This window comes from Zonotrichia leucophrys, chromosome 1A (genome assembly GCF_028769735.1).
Source record: "Zonotrichia leucophrys gambelii isolate GWCS_2022_RI chromosome 1A, RI_Zleu_2.0, whole genome shotgun sequence".
NCBI lineage: Eukaryota > Metazoa > Chordata > Aves > Passeriformes > Passerellidae > Zonotrichia > Zonotrichia leucophrys.
The window spans coordinates 33,443,320-33,465,908 of NC_088170.1; the positions used below are offsets into that span (position 1 = coordinate 33,443,320).

The following is a 22,589-nucleotide window of genomic DNA, read 5'->3' on the forward strand; positions in this document are numbered from 1 at the left end:
TTTAGGTGTGTCATAATATGACATATTTGAAGAAGAACACAATGAAGTACCTTAGACACAGGTAATATCAACTGTTTGGGTTTTCTCTTCATATGTTAACAATTTTTTTTAATTTGCTTTGTTGTTGTTGTTGTTTTGTCATTTTACCAAGAAGGTAGGATATCCTGCTTTTAAACTTTCATAAGTAGCAGTGAATTTTCCTGTTTAAATATTGTATCTCTTAGGAAGCTTTTCTAGAGAAGAAAGATGACCAAGGTTATTTTGACAAGTGATTATAAACCTATAGGAATTAACTAGGTTTGATATTCAAAGCCATAAATTTTCAAAATGTAGGCAAAATCTGAAACTTTCGTATTTTTTTCTCCCTAGAAAAGTGAACCACAAAACTAAAGCTAATTCAGAGCTGTTCAGAAAGATCCAAAAACATCTCTTACTTTCACAGTTTTGAATTTGATTTTGATTGTGAAGTGAATTTAATGATGTCTCAACCATTTGAATGTTTCCTGAAGGTGGTATTTATAGATTGCTGTCACATCATGACATTCCCAACAAAGCAGACAAGTTAAAAGCCAAATTCTGTTTTGTGCTAGAATTCTTGAAGAAGTTGAGATAATGATGCATTTTGTAGTAAGATGTCAACAAACGAAAGGAGGCAGCCTTCTGAATTTTTAGTCTTTCTATTCGCTCTGGGTTTTAGTCACAGTATCACACACTAGTCTATGTCCCCAGATTCAAAATTACTAAAGTTCAAATAAGATAAATAATTTTCCAACATATGGCAAAGACTGTTCCACACATAACATATGGATAGATATAGCATATGGATGATGTCAGACGTAGGGCTTGAGGAAAAGCCTGCTGAAATACTAGATACAAGAAGGAAGGTGAGAGCAATAGCCTTTTCTTGGTCAGTGACATAGTTGGATCAGATTCATGCTGACATGTAGGCCCATGTCACTGTTCTGGCAGAGTAAAGGAGCCTTTGTTTCAGAGAAAATTGGCTGAATTGAATGTGAAACTGTAAGGATCGTTTAAGCTGTTGTACTATCCAAAGCTGCTTGTGTTGTGGGATGTTCCTGGTGTTAAACATGGAAACTCAGGGAAGCTCTCAGCTTGCAAGACTCCATGCATAGTTCAGGGCAATGCATATTCAAGCAACAATGGATCTATTGTTCACTAGATGGAAATCCAAAGGACCACTTGAATTGCCTTCATCTTACACTCATACCAGTATGTGTTAATCTGTAATATAAGCAGTAATGAATGTAATATAGAACACTGCTTTTACTGCTTTTACTTATGGGTGATTGAGAGGGGGGGAAAGGATTTTTCAGTTTTACAGCAAAAATTATTACAGCAATGTTTTACTCAAGTCTGAAACATTTTTCTTTCAGCTGAGTGGCATTAGTCCCATTACTATGAAGAGCTTTTTTTACCTGTGTGAGAGGAGCACTCAAAGTAGCACAGATTTGGAAGTGATGAACAATTACATCAACATAATACATGTCACATTATAGCACATGTCCTTGTTTTTCTGTCCTCTTGTTTAAATTCACTGCTGGGAGCTATGTCAGCATCATAACAGAGGGAATCCTATAAGCTCTCCTTGGGGTACAGTTTTGAGTATACATCAGCAAATGACAACTAGCACTTGGCTTCAGCTACTGATTCTCTGGCTACATGGACCCTTTTATGTCTGTATTCTTTCCCTTGAGGCAAATTCTTATTTATTTCCTGACTATTTCTTGATTTTCCTATTCTTATTTAATTCTCTTCCTCATATCTTGTACTATGTTTCTCTCTCTGCTTTTTTTTCTTTTTGATAATGCCTCATCCTGCTTCCCATAACTTCCCTTTCTCTCCCCTTCCCTATCATGTTTTTCATTACACAGATCATCCAGTCTCTTGGTTCTCTATCTCTCTTACCATTCTTCCTCAGTTCTGCATGTTCTTTCCTTGCCTATGGTGGGGGCACAAAGAACATGAGAAGAAACCCCCAGCCACTTCCAGCCCAGCTTACCACCTCTGCTCCATACATCAGGGATTTGCACTTTGGCTCTCCCATGCAGTGTAGTCCAACTGAGCTTTCACTGCCACATGGATGAGGAAGCCCCAACACTGCTCCTGTGCTGGCTTTGTGTAACCATGGGCATTATCCTTCTGCCAAAATATGGTGGGAGCACACTGGTTGTGTTGCATTCGGAGCTCTGGCAGCGTTTCAGTGTGGCTAACAAGCAGGTAGGGAAGCAAACTTCTGCCACTGTGGGACTGCCTACAGAGTGCTTTGCAAACAGCACTGCTGTTCTCTGATACATGTGGTCCATAAATGTACAAAATGAAGAGGCTGATGGACGGGGTAGGTACCTCTGTTCCAAAAATGATCTGATGCATGAATGCACCCTGCATTGAAACTTTTCTAAGTGAATATAAATGAGAAACGCTGCCTCTGGCAATCATCATCGCTGTCAGAGGAATGTAACCCTTTCCATTACAATTCACCTGGTTGATTCTGGGATGTTATGACATTGAGGAATTTCATTATTCTTTCCACCACAAGCAATCAATTTGTGCCTTGAAGCATAAAAGTCAAGTATGCTTGAAGTTTTGCTTTGCTCACATGGTACATAAATGTTACTAGTCAAAGTTTTCCAGTGCTCTTCAAGTTCCTGTCACCCTTATTACAGCCTTCTGTAACACATGACTGTCACAGGCTGGCATTTTATGGCATAAGTAAAAGTTTTACTTTCTACAGGACACCTTTCTGGCTTCCTTCACCTCTAAAACACCAAGAACTTATAAAATAAGAAGATTCATTAGCAAGCAGCTCTCAAGGTCAACTTTTCTCAGTAAGTATAAACTGGCATAGCAAAGCTTTTACTCCTACTGGGATAAATTTAATCCAGAGTGTTTTAAACCCAGGTCTTTAGTAAAAGCTGAGAGATAAATTTGGATGGTGGCATTCTGGGGGATGGGGGGAGATTTTTTCTCCTCTCAGAGCTAAACATAGTTCTGGCAAATAGCCCCAGACTGAAATTCTTGAGAGAGTCATAATAAGCAAGCCAGGGCAAAGAGGAATGTTTTTTTCTCCCTGACTAATTCTTCCACATAAAAAGGTGAAAGGTCAAAGATGAACTTTAATACTAAAGCAATTCTGAACTTCTATGCAGTAATCTGTCAGAACATTAAAAAAAAATTCAAAATAAAAAGTGTTTTATTGTTGGCAACAGTAGGTTGGTTTTATAAGCATATATATCTCCATCCTGATTTCTTTTAACCTTTGGGAGAATGGGAACTTTGAGATATTAAATGCAGACATTAAGCAATGCACAGTAGGGGTTTTGTGAGTTCAGCCCACCCCATACTTTTCCTCTTATGTGCCCTTCTGCATCATTCCAGCTGACAAAAGGAGTCAATTAGGGCTGTCTTCATGTTATCACAAGCTCTCTTTCCCGAGCGTTTTTTGACCGAGACGGTCATTCTTGAGGTTAATTTCCTTCTGCCTTCTGTCGAGGAATATTTCATGTGGATTACCAAACTTCACATGCTCTCAACATAAAAACAGTTCTGTTGATTCAAACTGCCCCTAAGAGAGGCAACTAGACAAATACATATGAGGATGTGCATGCACATTTAAAAATTAAAGATATTTGCTCATGCTGAAGTTTATTTAAATTTAATCACTATAGCTGAAATACATGTAAGGAAAGATTTGTTATCTCTGGGTTTGTAGCACCACCCTTCTTGGGCTGGCAATGTACAAACAAGATGGTTGAGCTGTCCTTTTCACATTATAAGATTATCTGTGCTGGTGATGATGGCATACAACTTTTAATCACCATGGGGTGTGCAGATAGCAATCTAACCTGGGAAACACAAAGTATAACTCGGAAGTTCAGCAATGCTGGAGTGGCCAAATGCATATCAACCAGCAAGAATCTGCAGGAAAGCAAGGGGAGTGGCCAGAGCTCCAGAAGATATAACTAATAAAGAAGGGTTGCATAACCTGGGTTTGTTTAGCACACAGACATGAAGACTGAGTGCAGGAGTACAGTTATGGAAGACAGAAAGGAACACAAAAATATGACCTTCTACAGAAAGAAAGAGAACAGCCTGTTTTCCATGTCTATGTAAAGAGAGAAAGAAAGAACACGTTTTAACTTTAGGAAATAAAACTAGATAGGACAAACTGCCAAGCAATGAGGGAATAAAGCATTCAGATATGTTTTTGTGAAGATATTGTGGCTTCTCTATCACTGAGTTTTTACAAACAGCTTAACCAGCAAAAGTAGATTTCAACTCACCTGAGGCTGAATCCCTCAGGAAAGAAACAGGCATTGCCAGCATGTGATTCATGTGACCCACTCCCACCGTACATTGGAAGGAGACAAATTTCACAGTGAAAGTGCCTGTTTTCCTTCAGGGGCTGTGAAAGACTCTAGAAAATCAATTCAAGTCTAAAGCTCTGTTTTGTAAATGTCTACATCTCTGTAAGGATTGCACCATCTCTTGTCTCCATAATGACACTGACAGATTGATTTTGTACTGGTAAAACCAGCAAGGCTTGATGACCTCTTCAGATTATTTCTAGACCATGGAGGAAGTCAAGAACTGTCACAAACCATTTGCCTAAACTAAAGGCCTAACTGAAAACCAAATTGCGTGTTCAGTAGGATGAGAGTAACAAAAATTCATTATTGACTAATTGCTGCTTGGCTGAATAATTGAAATGAGATAGTGAATAATGTAATGGTTAATAAGCAAACAAGTACACTGTCACCACAAAGTAAACAAAATGCCTTTCTTAATCAAAGAAATCAAGAGTAGAAGCAGCATAGATTTCCCTCTGAGTTGTTGACTGGCCTTTCAAGATATCTTTTGTGAACCATAAAACTGTACAAAGAGGTAATGTGTGTATTGTTAGGTACACTGTATAAATAGAGGATTCCCACGTCCTGGGCTTATTTCTTTAGCATTACTTTTACTGGAAGAAAATTACTAAAAACTCTGTCATCTTGATTATCTGCAGCAAAAAATGGCAGAAACTGTTTTGAATTATATTCTCAGAAGACTCCCATTCAACCCTTCAATCCAGAAAAGTCCAAATTCACTGGCAGAAATTCCTTCCATGCCAATGATAAGCTGCCGAATCAGCTCAAAGCATTCAGCCTGTCTCACAATGAGTGCACTTAAGAAGCTGGCAAGCCTGGAAGGCAAATGCAATTATGGAACCCAGCCTTCCTTTAAAAAGTTTTGGATCCTGAGAGTCAGCTAAAATTAAATGAATTGGTGTAATTTTCCCTCACCTTTTTCAAGGCAGTACTCTATTTTTCAAGGGAAAAGTGTCATGAAAACCTCACCTATAAAGTTCCTCATGCTTCTGAGAAATTAGCTTGGCTGGCACAACTAGTTATAAATGTGTACTGTGCCTTATCACTATGCTGTCTCCATATTTTCAACCTAGACTCGTGTAGGAACGAGTAGCAATGAGAAGTTACCAGTGGATTTAATGAAATCTTTGTTGGGTTTCCCATCTCAAACCTGCATGCTAGGACACTGGCTGAGGAAGAGGAAGTCTGGGATTGGTTAAAGTCCGACTGGTTTCACCTGACCTTTATGGGAGTCTGGTACATATTCATATCTTGGGGAAGAAAACCCATGGATTTCCCTACTCTTCGTCCCAGGCTTTGCATTTATGCTTGGATTTCCCCACAGATGTCTCTTTATAGGTGTGTGGGAATTTCACCACTAAAGGTAAATGCAGCAGGTGTTACCAAGGGTAAGCTTTCTCCTCTTCCTGCTTTATTTCCTTTTCATTTTTCCTCTTCCAGCTTCCTCACACATTTGGTGAGCTTGTGGCTGGTTTTCACACTTAGCAGGTTGCCAGTGGCACAAACCAGGCACTATGCTGCTTGTTGGAGAGGCCTCTGTCATTGTTTGAGATAAATGGAGAATCTGGACTAATGGACCAAATCCATCTGTGCTTACACTAAGTAAACACTAAGTAAGTGTCAGTAACTTTCACAGCCCTTGCTGCTTTGCTCAAGCATGGGAACACGTTTCCAGACCCATGGATATGGGTTAGATTTCAGGTTGCTTTCCCCTCTCTATCACATCATGGTGTCAGTTTGACATGCTCCAGAAACTGGAAAATGCAGTTGTTGAGAATTGTGCTGCTAGAGGTGAATCAGTCATATCCAGAGGTGATTACACATCTAGAAATGTAATCATTTAATGCCAGTGCCCCTCAGCCAGCTCTCATGATATTGAACTGCTGTTCCATGCTGTATGGCACTGATGGGGCAAAGAGGTATCTTGGCTTAAGTTCATTCTTAAACTGGAACAGCACTGTGTTTTGCATGTATGTAAGCACACCATGTTTTATTATTGTAGGATTCATATGTTATCCTTGTAATTTCTTCACAAAAAGCAAATGATTATCGAATTGTAAACTACAGAGAAAAGGCATCTACTTTGGAAAAAAAGAGGAATGAAAATCTTATGGGAAAGAAAAGTGAAGGAATGTTTGGTGTTTGGTAGTTATTTTAACTCAGCACAAACAATGCTTTTGAAGAGGCACTTCTTGCAAATAAAATGTTGGTTCCCTTCTGCCTCCTGCCTCTCAAGCACACAGCTCCCTAGCATTTTGAAAGCACAGGAATTAAGTCCTGGCTGAAGATCTTTAGATGGGGGCAGGGGGAGAGAGTAGGATTGTCCATATGGCAGGAAGCACATGCCACAATCAGGAGAAACAACTGCCCCTGGGAGCAACTACGTTATTGTGATGCTTCTGTAAAACCATTTCCTTGAGGCATCTAAGAGACTATATAGAAAGCTGTCTAAAGGCAAATGTTTAATATCATACAGCATTTCCTTCTTGCCTAACGAGTTCATTAAAACTTGAACCTAATTCTTTTTTTTTTTTTTTGAGGCCATGAATTCCTTCTCTCAAACTCATTTGTATTTATTTAGCTGAACAATAATTTTAGTAGGAAATTAAGGATGGACTCCGTCCTAAGTGTACTAAGGGTAGCCTTTTAAATTATTAGACACAGAGACAATTGTGTTTCATTTTGAAGGGGTTTTTTTCCTGATCATCTGAGGAAATTCCAAGGACCAGAGGAAATTAGTTATCTGCCTCCAGAAGAAAGTATGTAAAATTAAGTAGGTTTTTAATCTTTTACACAGTTTGAGGGAAACCTTCCCTTCCTGGGAACATTAGTTTTGCTTCATCAAGGCTTTAAAAATAAAATATATACAAAATTGTTTGATATATTTTGCCAAGGATGACTTCAGAGGTAAAGAACCTTCTTCTCATGAACTCTGTGCATTTTCCTCCCTAATCCTAAAATTTTATTCCAATTAAAGCAATAACCTTGCACATATTGGTATAAAAACAGATGTGCAGGATTATACCAAAGGCTCATTGAACTTGTCCACCATCCTGTCCCTGTGAGTGCCTGGTAACTGTGGGAGGAGTGGAGCAACATTTAAAAGAAGATCCTTCTTTTTGTGATCCATATCAGCCATTAGCAATTAACAATTCAGTGGACTTCCATTACCAGGGGATTAACAATTGAGGGATTTCCTCAACCAAAAGTTGTGTCTGGGCCATGACTTTTCACAGTTGCCAACAGAGCCAGCCCTCAGGAATGTATCTAATTCCATTTTGAACACACTTACACTTTTGGCCTCCTCAACATCCTGTGGCAACGAATTCCACAATTTAATGACGTGCTGTAAGAAAAAGAACATCCTTTTGTTTGAAATCTGCTGTTTATCTCTTCCTTGGTGCATCTGATCAATCTGTGTGTTCAGAAACAATCAATAATTATTTCTTATTCCTTTGCCACAGCATTTCTGCTTTAAAAAGATCTCTCTAATCTCATCTTAGCCTCTTTTATAAGCTACCTTATTTAGTCCTTCATTATATGAACAGCCATTCTATATTTATATCCCTCACTGAGATGTGATGAAGACAGTCACGTGCTGTGTACCAGAATCTCAAGAATGTTTTGTTTACCCTTTGACTAACATTGTGCTTGCATTACAAAGAATGATCAAAAGTTTTCAGGGATTTGTCAATGAATGAGTCTTAGATCTCTTACTTCAGTGTTAAAAGCTATTGTATCCATCTGGCATCTTTATGAATAATTCTGAATATTTTTCCTCATGTAAATTACTCTGCACTTAGTGACTAGCAGACTACTAATTTCATATACCAACTGATATCAGTTAGTGAGTATTGCACAATGCTTCTGGAGCTGTCTGTAACAAGCTTTGAACATTCCAGACACAATCAAGCAGGGCCAATTGATCAATCAATTTTTTCATCTCTGGCACATGACAAATTTTTCAGAAATACAGAAAAAGGGAATTGTAGTCTACCCTAAATGTAATGACTTCATCCTTATGACTATTACTTTTAAACTGCAATTGGGCCAGTCTCAGATCGTCAGCAGAGGCTGTGCTGTTGTCCAACAGAAAAGTACCATTGCCTATTTTAGAATCCAGAACTTCTGAATATTATTTATTATTTTGCTTTTGAACTGCTCTGAAGATGACTGTGACCCCTTTCCAACTTGTGACTTCTGGCAGAGTTGCATTTGAAGCTTCTTATCTTTCTTCCGGTATTTGCAAGTCACTACTGTATGCATTAACACCAGGAGAGCAGAAGCTGCTACTTCAGGCAGGTTTTCAGTGTCCCCCTATCCTCAGAGAATGCTGGTATCCTGCACTACGGCTTGGGTCAAGTGTAACAACCAGCCAGTCCTGGGAAACTGTTCTGAACTGCTACAGCTCTTGGTAGCATAAAGCTGTTCCAGCTGAGCACAGGAACAGCTGGGTGAGTCTGTCTGGAAATTGCTTGAAGATGGGTTGAATACTCCCCTGGAAACAGCAAAAAGAGCTCCCTTTGCATGGGATGTTCACTCTATCAGCTGAAAGGCCATAGGAGGGGTAACCAGGTGGAATAGGCTCGTGGGCTGATTATTTACCATATGAGAGACATTAGGAGTGTTGACAGGAAGGACTATTAACACATTCCTTCTAAAAACAAACTCCATTCTTCCTTAAACAACAGCTAGCTTCTTGTTGAAGCAAAAGAACCAGCCACCTTGCTTTTACCATTCAGCTTTTAAAACAAATAAGACCATGATGACAGTCTAATTAGGTTTTAGGTTTTACTCCTCATGCATCTTTTGTTTATATCTGTATCAGAGGAGGACTAAAATCGAGCATGTACTGGTAGCTAATCTTTGTTGCAGTCAATTACAGGTAAAGGAAAAGTGACAAAATCAACAGCAAAACCAAACTAAAATGTTGCCTATACATGAGAATGTCTTTAAATTTTTTTTTTAAAATAGTTTGTAAGCTGTTCTAAGGATTAATCAGTTTATCAGCCAGGAAGAAATTGCATGTTATCATGATCTTTCTTTCAAAACTGATAAATTATTTCCATATGGGAATGCAAAAAAGGTAACATGGGACAGAATCAAACTGCATCTCAGTAATTTGTTGCCTGAGACTCAGAGCTGTTCACAATCATTTTCCTCAGCTGTGGGTCATTCATATTAAAGCATGTCCTCTTAATGAGTTTGTACAACAGGCCCTCAGTTCATTGTGTATTTTATGGAGTATTTTTTCACTTTGTCTCCTTCAGCCTTGTAAACTACATGTAGTAGGTTTGGAAGATGTTTTAGTTTTTTTCCTGCATTTCGGTTTTCCTATTAATTTCTCTCACTTTCCCACCAGAGAGACAATGTTCCTAGTGTTACCAGGGAAAAAGCAGCTCTGTGGTTAAATCTTCTCCAGATACGTGTCCGTGGCGCTGTGCACAGCTAGCAGATGTCAGATAGGCTGCTGGTGTCACCCAGTGGACAGAGAGGTTGATCACAGACAGGTGTCATGTAGAGAAATTTTTCTTTCTGCAGGAATAGCTTGTTCCTGACTGATTAAAACAGCCTTAATTTTGCCATAGCAAAGATGACAGGATGTTTAAAATTACCTCTGTTCTACTGCCATGGCTGACACTAAAATGTACAGAGCAAAGACAGGAAGCAGTGCACGTTCCATTAGCAAGAATCAAGCAAAGAATAACCAAACAACAATTAGTGGGTGCTCTCTCCTACTGGGAGAAAGTAATTAAAATAACCAAGCAAAACAGTGTTTGTGCTGGTGTTTACAGAAACGTGGGGGGATTATCAAAACCCAATCCATTGCAGTTCTGTGCAATGCAAAACATAATTGCATTTTTGTAGCCTAATGACAGCTTGCCACAGAGGTAAACAGCTTGTCAGCAGGGGTGAACAAGATCTGGAGAATCCTTTCCTCAAAGTGTTACAACAGTAATGTATTTCACAACATGCAACGTACGCCTTGCATGCAAAACTTCAATGGAATAAATCACTTATAAATTAATCTCCTACAAAAAAAATTCTAGTGTTTCCAGATCATGTATGAAAACTAAATATGTACTTAAAACTAATATCAGTGCATGTTTCATCTTACACTTTTTCTTGATTTGTGAAGAGTGCTTCTCAATGTTGCAAAATGAAAGCTTTCTTATTTTTTAAAGACTAAAATATGCCGTTGAGTGCTGTACATCAAGACTTTTTGCCAGAGAGGAAGCAGAAACGGGGTTAAGTACATATAGATTACTAGATCACATATATAATATTCCTTTTCTAATACTGTGGCAACTGGCATGTGCTTCTTGCCCCTTGCAGGTGGAATGAGAATGACCTGATGCATTGAAATTCCTGAACTGCTCATAGGTATAGAAGAGTCGAGGCTGCTGGGACAGTCACTACTCCTGAGGAGGAAAGATGAGCATTCTGCTCTCCTGATGCCTCAAATGTTCTTAAAATGCATTCACTCACTTGTAACCAGACAACAGGAGTGGCATTGAAAGTTAAATAGTGACTGCAATCATTTTAAGATCCCAAAAACCTGCCAGAAGCTATGGTAGGTCTCTTTTCTAATAAGGAACCCTTATTAAGGAACCCTGTGAATGTGTCTGCAGAACTGATATCATGTGTGAGGGGGTGAAGGGAAGCCAAACAACCCAGAAGCAATAAGGGAAGTACAATTATATCATTAAGCAGGTGGTACATTTTGCTTGACCAATTAAGTTAGTAACATTCCTTCTACGTAAGCCCTTATAAACTCAAATCTCTCTTTCAGATCAGATAGCAATGCTCATATACACTGTAAATTTGATGGCAGGGGCTTCTTAATGTCTCAATTTCTCTTTGCAAATCTATTTAACTTTTCCTAGAATTAACAGCTCCTCTGATTTATAAAGCTGGACTTCATACTTGCAAACACAGAGGAGGTAGCCAGTCTCTGTGCAACTTTCTTATGGATTTGTCATAACTCTGTGGACCCCAGATTTTCAAAATCTTATGGCCCTACCATTAGTGGACAGGGGCCAACTGGACCAGCACTGTTGAGATGAGGAGGCAATATACAAACCTTTTTTTCCACTTATTTCCCAAATAGGTTTTTGGGTCAATTTTCCAGGAGAAAGGAAAAATATGAAAATTTACATCTGAAGACATCCTTATTTTCTTCCTCTTAAAGGTAGATATTTAATTCAGATTTAGCCCTTGATTCTTAAGCTAAAAATCCTGTTAGTGTTGAAATGTATGGGAATTCCCTCAATGACTTCATGAAGGCCAGAAGGTCACTTCCTCTATGCTAGCTTTTAAAATGCAAATCAGAAATGATAGCTGTGTGACCGATTTCTCAAGAACTGGGAAAATAGGACACAGTGAAATAAGTAATTTGAATGCCTTAATTGGTACGGAAGCTGCATGTATGCAGACTCAAATCCTTTCAACATTTAAATTTCAGTGCAGCTCCACTCCTATCTAGTGGCAGGTGGAATATTTTGAATACAGAAGTCACTGATGTTTACTGTTGTGCTCTCTGTGCCACAATGATAAAAATGCCTTTTCAGTCTCTACTACCCCTTCTACTGTTAACTCTATTGAGAAATTTTCAGGTAACAGACAACATTCAGTGAACAATGAAGAAAAAAACCCCATTCCTTTTTTATAGTGTTCATCATATTACTTATCTTTTGCTTTTCTGCCTTGCCAAACTTTACCCTCCTCATACTTCCAGTCCTACATACAGACTTACACAAATATACTTTGTGCTGTGTATTTCCTTAGTACTTGGCCATGTGAAGGGATGATGGTGCCTCTTATTAAACCACTGCTCACTAAGTTTATACTGTAAGGAAAATGATCTGGTTTGAAATTTTCTAGCAGCATGCTTCTGTGTGGAATGTTTTTTCACTCATTTTTATTAGAAAGTGCTGATTCCTGGAAACCAAAATGATTCGCTAGCAACAAAAAGATAGTTTTCCACACTGCTACCAAATGACAGATTTCTACTCAACTGAAGCAAAAGCTTCTTGTGGTTACTAATCTTTGGGTCCCACAAGGCCACAGAAGTCATACACATACCACAGAGCTTCCTGGTACTCTGCCACAGAGTTCTCAAGTTTTAGGGCCCTGCTTTTACATTAAGCGATTTTTCAGGGTTACTCCCTCAGCTGTTTCAGAAAACAGAATGATGTAAGGAATTAACCTAAGCTAGGAATGGCAATTTACTCCATCTTCAAAGGTACAGATTCAAGTAATATTTAGTTTTCAGAAACATAAAATATTTTGGTAGGAAATTCTAGTATTTCTAAACTTTTGTTCCCCTCTGGAAATATTTTTTTTTAATAGGAATTTCCTAATTTCCTGTAGAACACATATCGGAATGGGTGCCAGTTAGAATTTCTGGTGAGACAACTTTATCGACAGTTTGGCAACCAGATAAACATAGAATTTTATAAAAACAAACCTCTTTAAAGTTTTTAAACATGGGTTGGAAAAATATCTACCATCTGGTAAAGCTCACCTGAGCACAAGGCATACCTCTGTTTTTGTTTTTCCTGCATACAGCTGCTTTGTTTTGTTTCCACAAGTGTCCTTGCTTGTTTTTGAAGATGAGACAGACTGTTTTAATCTGCTCCTTAGTGGACATTTGATTGTCAATGAGGTGATCGTACTCCAGGTGTGGTAGATAGGAAATCTGATGATTACTTCTGCTGCACATCTTTCCTTCCTTTCCCATAATTCTGTGAAGCACAGTAGGGATGTCACCCACAGCATGTCCCTGCCATGAGAAAGATGAAGTATCAGGGAGAGTGTTACCAAGTTAGATTAACAAATAAATCAAGTACACATTGAAGAGCAGCAGAAAACTGTCTCTATAAATGAGAAGCCTAGGCCCAGTCATCCCCAATTATTTAAGGCGTGCTGTCATCTCAGCATTTCAGGTGTTTCTTAAGGCCTGATGCAACCAGCAGTGCTGCAGATCTCCTGGCTCCTGCCAAAACAGCCTCTGAAACCCAGCCAACAGGAGAAAGAAGGATGTGCTTTAACTGGATGAGCTAACCAGGCAGGCTTTGGTAGCAGCCAAGAGCAGACTTCAAAGGTTACTCCCTAATGATCTGAAGGTCTCGTAGGCACCTCTTATCTCAGGCAGTTGATTGTGGTATACTAATTTTATCTTTATGTGAATGTGCTACATGTGTTAGCATTATTTGTCTTTTACAAGTGTGGTGAAGACTAATTTGTTTAAGAAGTCCTTTGTAAATTGGGGGGATTCTGTAGGTTGTTTGGTCCTGTAAAGCAGGCAGCAGGAATGCCAAGATCCTTATCTTTACACCTCCAATGAAGACATCATACCATCAATAAACACCTGCCACTCTGCTCTCTCACTGTTCACTCCTCTCTTGTTCCTTTAATTTTGCTCATTTGTATACACTGTGGAGTTTGTAAAAAACTATTGTTGCTATTCACCCATGGGAAAGGCATCAATAAAAGCAGACTTGCCTCAAAGATACAAGGCAACCTTGAACTACCAAAGATGCAGTGACAAATCACGTCACCTTTTCCTGTTAAAAGAAACTGCAGACACAACACAGGACAGCTGAGGATTGTTCAAGTTTGAAAAGCTCCTACTGTTCTTACGCACACACAATTCATCCCATGCCATGGTGTCATGGCTTGGAGGAACAGGTGAACTACTTGTAAACTCTTACCAGCAGTGTTTGCACTGGAGCCATCCTTGTCCAGCCTTAGTTCAGATTCCTCACTGGGAATTAATGGCATACAGCACATTCCTTCTTTTATTTACACTGAGCCCAGCCACAGGCAGCTTCTCTGATCTGATTTTACTATTCAGTAAAGCAGAAGCCCTGCATGAGAAAACAATGGTAAGTAAGGGAAGGTTTAATGGCAAAATGAAACAGATGAGCAACTTGCATTAGCAAGATGTTCCATGCCTGGGTGAAGTCAGGTTTCAGAGGACTGCCAAGCAAACCTCTTTGCTTTAATGGATTGAATGAAAAGGCATTCACCTGAGACTAGCAGATTATTAAAAATCAAATATAGACCATCTTGTACTTGTAAAGGAAAGGACTCAGGAAAGATGCTGTAAACAATTTCCCTCTGTTCTTCTGGCTGCCCTTACACATTTTAAGAAGGCAAACAAAGTAGCATGAATATGACTCTAAACAAACTCTGAGAAAGCAAGTCTGATGCTCAGATTTTCTATATATTACACTTGTCAGGTGGTGGCACTTGAAAGGGCAAAACATCAATCAAGCACAAGATACATAGAGCTTGTATCTTCATAAGTGCTGGTTTAGAGAAGCATTGCTCTCAAAGAGAGATTTTTGGAGGTAGCTATCACAAATAGTATGTGATATAATGGCTAATAATACAAAAAATCCTATTTCCTAAAATAGTATTTAAAGATCTAATATGAGCATTTTTCCAAACCTTCACAACTGCAGCTTCCTTGTTGCTGCTTTTAGAATGTCTTATGAAGTACTAATAAAAACACATAATGAAAAAAAGAGTGTAAATTCTTACTGTGTGGCATAAGTAAGCAGTCAGAAAAGAACCAGCTAGTGACCAGGGGGAAAACAGTCCTTTCATCTCTTCTCCTTGTCCCCCTCATTCACCTGACAGGGTAAGAGTATGGTTCCTGCTACATGCTGTGAGGAGAAGCATCTGATCTACAAGGAGAGGAGTTTCTTACTTGGGAGCTTGGCTGTTCTCCTTCCCCTTCCCTTGTGATCTCTGCACACCTGAGGTAATAGAGAGAGCATCTGCAGACTGAATGATGCCCTTCTTAAGGGCTGCAGAGGAAGGTCAGACATTTTCTGAAGGTGTATGCAATTCCCAAAATACACCAGCACTGCCAGAATCAGTGACAAAGGAGGCCTTGATTTGGGAAATGACAGTGGTTTTGCACTTATAAATGTAACTCATCCACTGTGTGATACAAAATGGAGAGCTAATAGTGACTGTTAATCACACAATTACAGAAACACTGAAATTATAACTATTTTTTGCTTCTTTTCAACAAAATCTTGGTTTGCATGCCAACATTCTGTATTCTCTAAAAATGTTAGAGATTCCACCATGTGATAGTGTGACCAATAATTTAAATGCTGCAAATACTAATCTTTTTCAGATTTGCATCTGTGAATTACATCTTATGTAAGTCCTTTCAGAAGAAATTAATCCAAAGATTCTGAGGCTAAAAGATACTTAAGGGTTACTTAAGGATAGCCAAGAATCAGAATAATTTTCTCATCATTAATTTTCTCTAATCTCCTCTAAATTTAAATTTTTTCCAATAGTTTGTCCAAATAATAGCAGTTTTGAAGGAAAGTATTTTCTGCCAGTAGAAAATATGGATGCAAAGAACTACTAAATGACAGGTAATGGCAATATATCTGGTTTTAATGATCGCTGATTATAACACTTAGGGCAGAGAACTGAAAGGATTAGCTGCTACTTAAAGGTGTAGCCCAGAGCAGGACAAGAATTATGTTGCCCAGCTTCTCATAACCACGACCATGTCTAGTCTGGGAGAGTCCTTGGGGTGCAGAAGCCTCCCAGACAGATGTGGAAGCAGACACTAACAGGGCTCCAAACACAAGGGTACTACTGTTAGAATCCACCTCTTGAAGAAAGACAATCACCAGCTATACTTAAATTTAAAGAGAATATTTATCACTCCTGTTATGGTTACTCACTGATTTTATTGTAAGGCAATCAGATATTTGCTGGCTTATGAAGTTTTGCTGTGTATTAACTATTTGAATTGCTGACAAATAAAAAAACCAAAAACTAGAGCTATTTTATTGCTATAAAAAAAGATTATTTGATTTTTGGAAAAGAAGAATATTAATTGAGAGATTCTTTCTGACTATAAGAATCATTGTTTAAAATTTAGAAGGAAGATAATTAGTAAGAAACAAAGAGCAAAAAACAAAGACAAATTCTGATTTATCACAAGGTTTAGACCATTTTTGGTGTTTCCAGCTGAAACATGAAATAACAGTTACAAGTATTTAAAATGTCACTAAATACAGACAATATTATGATGTAAGCAAATATCACCTTCCATATCCATTTTCAAAAAACTAAAGTTTAGCTTATGAAATATAGTTTGAATTTTTGTTTCCAAACAAATAAAAGGTTAGATTTTGAATATGTTCAATTACTAGTTTATCTTCCCTCATTTAGACTGCTTCCTTGCCATGTAAGCAGAAAGCTGTGCAAATGAGAAGTTGGGAGATTTTTGCTAAATATAGTGATGTTAGTAGTAGTAGCTTCATGGATTGTGTTCTAAGCTACATATTGTGGACATCTTACAAGGTGTCATTTAATAACTGAAAAATTGAATTTCCCAGAAGTTCAGGAGTAAATCAAAATTCCTCTTCAAATTAATAAGATGTATACATGCTACCTATATGCAATGCATGCTTTTACCTTTTCTAGGCTAAATGGCTTCATACATAACAGGAAGATGGAAATAAAATCTAAAGAAACAGAATTCTATTTTTGTTTAACTTGGTTCAGAGATTTCTTCTGCTTTTCCAACTGTTTCATAAATTTATTTTTCCTGACTGGCAAATCACGCAAAAAATCTATTTCACCAAAACATGTTTCAATCTAACTACAAGACAGCCTTTGTCATAAAGATGTAGAGTTTTGGCTGGATAGTTAACCTAAATGGACAGACAGCACACTGCATGGAAGTCAAGAGCAGACAGATATCAATCAGGATTTCTTGTGGCTTCATTCAGCACCCACCTCCTACATCACAATAAATTATAGCTACCTCCGAATGGGCAGTCAGTATACTTAGCATTTTCTCTGGCAGATCAGGGAACTCTAGATAAACTACAGATAATATTTAACCATCCTTTCAGAGGAAAAAAGAATATTCACCTATATTCTGGTTGCACCTAAATACACTGGATGTAGGGTGGTAGAGACTTAATCAAGAATTGTGAAATAGAATAATTAAATAATTAAGGAAACTAGACTGAAAAAATAAAGGCAGGAATAGGAACCTAACTACATAGAAATAACTGTCCCTTTAGGCCAGACCTAGGTGGACACTGGCATAAACTCACAGGAGTTTATATTTAATCTCTACACACTCTTCATCAGTCAGTGGCAAGGCAGTTAGCACATTTAAAAGGAAATAAACCTGGGGGGTGTATTTATGGGAAAGCTCATCAGTTCCAGAGTTTGCAGTGAAAATAATGTTTCTAAAGGGCCTTCACAAAATACAGTCCTGCAGCAGTTACAACACACCAACCCTTCAAACTGGAAGAGCCACACCCAGCAGCGGTGCCAAAGAGGAGCACACACCTTCATGTTGCTACTTGTAGAAGAAGCTAATTGCAAAGAACCCTGTAATCCTCACTGCCAAGCATTCATTAACTTTAAAGGGCTAAAAAGGATCTACTAACTCCAACAAGCTTTCATATTTATGTTTGCATGGAAGAATCATACTGAAGTCTCACAGAGTGATCCAAGACAGTTGGTCATAGGTGAGGAAATTATCAATTACTCAAGGATGAAGTCTACAAACAAGTTTTAGTACTGTCATTCTCATTTAAATCCTGCAGAGTTAGCTTGTAGCTTAAGAACTGTGGACAGAGACAGCTCCTAGACCTTTGTCTGATGACTTCTGCCTAAAGTAAATGTACTGAGACTGTTCATGTTTTGGAAGGTGGTGCTGCATAGCAGGAAGATGCTCTCTTCCTCTCAAACCACCTATACTTCTGAGGCAGAGGCTGAGGAGTCACACATGGACAGAATTGGGAAGCTCCAGTCCTTGCTTTCCCTTTAACTACAGTGGGAAGGATTTGGACAGTGTTTAGACCCCAGTAAAAAAGTAACATTTTAGTGCATAAAAAGTTTTTTCTTAAAATTGTGGTCACTAAAGCCCTCAGCACTGTCTGTGCACATGGACCATGAAGAATGCCCTGGTGACACCAAGCAGGGGTCTTGGAACTGTTGCTATTTAATCCAAAGTCAGTTTGCACCAGCCTTTTCCAGCCTGACATTCCTACCCCTTCAAATGTTATGTTCAAAAACTAACAGCTTTACTAGACTCATTAACATTTTCATAAGGCTTCTGAAAACATCAAATTAATTTGATACATTTGTTAAATTTTATGATCTGTAACATTCTGTAATCTGTATTTGATAACACAAAGTCTTTCAATAATTATACGCCTTCAATTTTGCACACTTAGTAAAAACCAAAACTGTAGAAGCAGCATGATATTTTGAAATATCATGAAGATTTGAATTTGCCTGCAGATTTTACAGAATAAACAAAAGTCAGTTTACAGAAAAAAAAGAAAACAAACTAGTCCAAGTAAGAATATTTGCCTATATGAAACAGTCATGGCAGCTCTTCAGAATTTTATTGCCATTTGTTTGAAGTTATTCAGTTATATCAGCTGCCAGCCTGATAGGATGAGCCAAGTAAAGAATTTGGTATGGGCTTGGATACCTGTCATTCTGTCAGGGCCTGATGTAGGCCGTGGATAAACTGCTAGGCAGGGTGCCAGTAGCTCTGTAGTGGGTAGCAGGAATTTAAAAAATCACTGATCTAACCCCTGTAAATAATGGGTTTGTACACAAACTCCATGCCTGAAGGCAGGCTTACTGACCAGGGTCACAAATGTTCTACCTCTGTTTCTGGAATTTTTGCAGTGTGTTAGGACCAGCTCTGGTAACTAAAAAAGCAGTGAGAGCCTTTTCCTGCATGGACTTCAGTGGAAAATAGATGAGGCCTGAAGTAAGGCAAACAACTGCCTGCTAGTGAATATGCCCTAAAGCAAAATGAGGAATGGTTCATTTTCCTTGTTCATTTTCCCAAGCTCAGAAAAAGACATTTACAAGATGCATTCAGCTGGGAGGATGGACCTCTGTTGAAATCCTGAATTAAAAGAGTTCCAGGCAATTTGTTTTTCCTTCTTCTTGCCAAGATGCTACTTAAGTAAAACAGAGGTAAAGATACCCACTCATGTAGGTGCTGTTGGGAGAGATGTTCTTTGTAAAGAACAGGCTGACAAGAGAAGTTGTGGATGTCCTGTTCCTGCAAGTGTCCAAGACTGGGCTGGATGGGGCCCTGAGCAACCTGGTCTAGTGCAAGGTGTCCCTGCCCATGGCACGAGGGCTGGAACTCGATGATCTTCAAAGTTCCTTCCAACCCAAACAATTCTCTGATTCTATGATGTGCTCAAGAAATACAAGCATCATGTTCCCTGCAATCAAGACACCTTAGAGAGAACAGATGATGTGAAATTGAAAACAAAAAAGAAAAAATATTTAAGAACAACAAGAAAAGTAAAGCAATAAATATTACTTGTGCTATACCTGGCTGGGCACAGCTGCCACCCCAAGGCCATTTCCATTCTCTGACCATTCATTTGTATTAGTCACCAGACCTCCCTCCTGATTAAGCATCACTGTTAGGCTGCTGCTGCAAACAAGCAGAAATACAAAACCTGTTTTTCCTGGTGTATCTCAGTGAAGTCATGAAATCCAAGAAGCTCTCTTTGATCTACGAGTCCTTAATTAAAGAGCCACGTTGCATATCTGCTCCTTCATCTGACTTTTCTCATGGTACAGGCCTGTGAGGAAGGTATCAACTTTAATCCCTGGGATACAGACTAGAGTTGGCTTAAATTCTTGGTTTAGTAATTCAAATTTAAAAAGGAACTGTTGTTAAATGCTGTGATATTAATGCCATTTCCAATTACTAGTAAATTCCTAGGAGTTCCAAAACACTTCAAAATCTATTGTAACATTTAAAGGAAGAAAAAACAAGGTCAAATAGCATATAGATGTCATGCATGTGTGAGCTCTCACTTGGCCGTTTCAGGGACATTTTTTTGTCTCTATATTTAATATTTATTAAGAATAACATGGATGCTGATAACATTATCTAGAAGAAAAATGCTGATGTTCAATTTACAAGGTCTGGTGGGCCTGAATCTTCAGAGGAAATCACCTGTGTGCTTTTCCACAAGAAGGGATCTATTTTTACAGCTGCATTTGAAATTGACACAGAGGATATAGAAAATACCAGCGTTCATCCTGCACTTTAACAACAGACTCGTTTATAGGAGACCCACCCTTAAAATGAAGAAAGCTGTATAGAAGGATAAGCATCCAAACAAATGCTTGCAATTGTTTTAACAAGATGGCTTAACACAAACCTAGGAGGATGAATGAAACCCAATGAAATAAATAGAACAAAAATGAAGATATAAAATTATGAGCAACACATTTAAATGGCTTTTCTTAAAACAGGCATCTACTAAGATCTCAAAAAGACAATTATAGCTTTAATTTCTATCCTTATTAAAAACAGACTAGAAAATGGGGCTGGAAGAGACATACAGATGCATTTAACTAGAGGAGCCAAACAACTGCAAGTATTTGGTGGTGGTCACCCACAAATATGTCAGTTCTTTGTTGTATGTGAACTTTTTGGGATTAGGTCAGTAGCCCCGCTTTCTCCTTTAAGTTATGCCAATTATTTTTAATATGAAAAATTATAATTATGATTGAAGAATGCATAGAACAAATAGCATTTCATCAGCTCTTTTTATGACCTACATGATGCATTGTGCCTCACTGCAGTGTGAGGCACTAAGAAGTGGTGAAGGAGACAAAAGTGTGCCTGCAATTTGCCCCTATGAAATATCCACCTGCAGCTGATGTCATGTATTCCTGGCTCCCAATAGCCTGCTGGTCTCCTTTGCATATTTAAATTTTCTAGTAAGCCAAAGTGCATCCTGTCCTCACAACAAAGGGGAAGTTCAACTTGCAAAGTGATTTCTATCTAGCTCAGCAATTTAGATAACACTGTGCTTTGGGGCTGCATTTGACTCCTAGAAGAGACTTGTAGAGGGGACAAGGTCCTTCACCTCCATGGTCCTTCACCTCCATCTGACTTGCACACAAGATAGAAGTGGTGTTTTTCCTCTTCCCAAGTCAATGTTCTCCAATGCCAAACTCTGCACAGACTATTCATCTGTTTGAGCAAAATTCTGGCCATCAAAGACTGTGCCCAGTCTTATGTTTGAGTGAAGAGGGTAGATGAAAAACAATCAACCAAAATAAACCCAGCCCATTGTTAGACACCCAACTAAGATATGACTCCAGGCTGCAGAAAAAAATTTAGGTTGCACAACATATCACCTCTCTCATGTCCATTATTGTTCACATTGTTCATGTCCTTGTACAGCTTTATGCTCTCTGCACTAATTCCTAGCACCTGCTAGGAAGGAGATGCTGCCATGTTCAGAAGAGATGCAAGTTCCAACTATAATGAGACCTGAATAAGGGCTAAATATGGTGGTATAGCAACCCTCCATGGGAGTTTGCAGAGCTTTGGCAAACAGCAAGATGCTCAGAGGACAGCTAAAATGAGAGTCAAGGAGTTATTACTCTCTAGTTTTATGGCTTCTGTTACATGCCCCTGCAGAGAACGCAGGGACCAGCACTCTCTATCAACTCTGTGACAGAAATACCAGCTCACAGATAACTGAAGCCACTAACCCAGTCATGTCCTTCCTTGAACAAGCAGTTTGGGAGAAATGGAAGATGAACACAGGCCTCAGTACAAAATCCACCCACTTCTCTAAACACACCTTGCTGATTTCTCAATTCCCACCCCAAGCAGAATCAGCCTTAAGTGGCAGATTTCTGTTATGTTTCCTTAAGACCTCTCTACAGGGAATTATATGATTTTGCAATCTTTTAAATTATGTTTCACATGAGAATCCTGAGGAGCCTTGTAAACATTGATGGTAAATATTATTCAATACAGTAGTCTCAGACAGAAAGGGATTTAGTAAGATGTCCAAGATCATGCAAGTTGCCTGTGGTTAAGCTGGCACCAGAAATGACCGACTTACACATGCACAAAGCAGAGATTCTTTGATGTGAGGAGCAGTCAACTTTAAAAGTCTATCTGATTTTTTTACTTCACCTTCACCACCTTGTATTCCATATACCTGTTGTGCAGCTCTTCATTGCTATTGCTTACTTTATCCTTCTGAGAAAGAACAATAATTTAAATATTTTAAAATTTCTTTATCTAACGGCCAAATTTAAATCTATTTCAGTACCATGGCTGATCTTGAGAAAGAAGCAGAGAGGGTTTGAAGCTGGCTAAACTAACCC

At 38.6% G+C, this 22,589-nt stretch overlaps 1 long non-coding RNA gene across 1 annotated transcript; it reads right to left on the bottom strand.

The window, feature by feature from the left end:
• Positions 1-7,528: 7,528 nt before the first annotated feature.
• Positions 7,529-14,241, bottom strand: LOC135457192 (uncharacterized). Its single transcript, XR_010442678.1, has 3 exons — positions 14,105-14,241; positions 12,933-13,173; positions 7,529-7,734 (listed from the first exon to the last, which is right to left on the bottom strand). It is a non-coding gene; the product is annotated as an uncharacterized LOC135457192 (long non-coding RNA).
• Between the last annotated feature and the right edge of the window lie 8,348 nt (positions 14,242-22,589).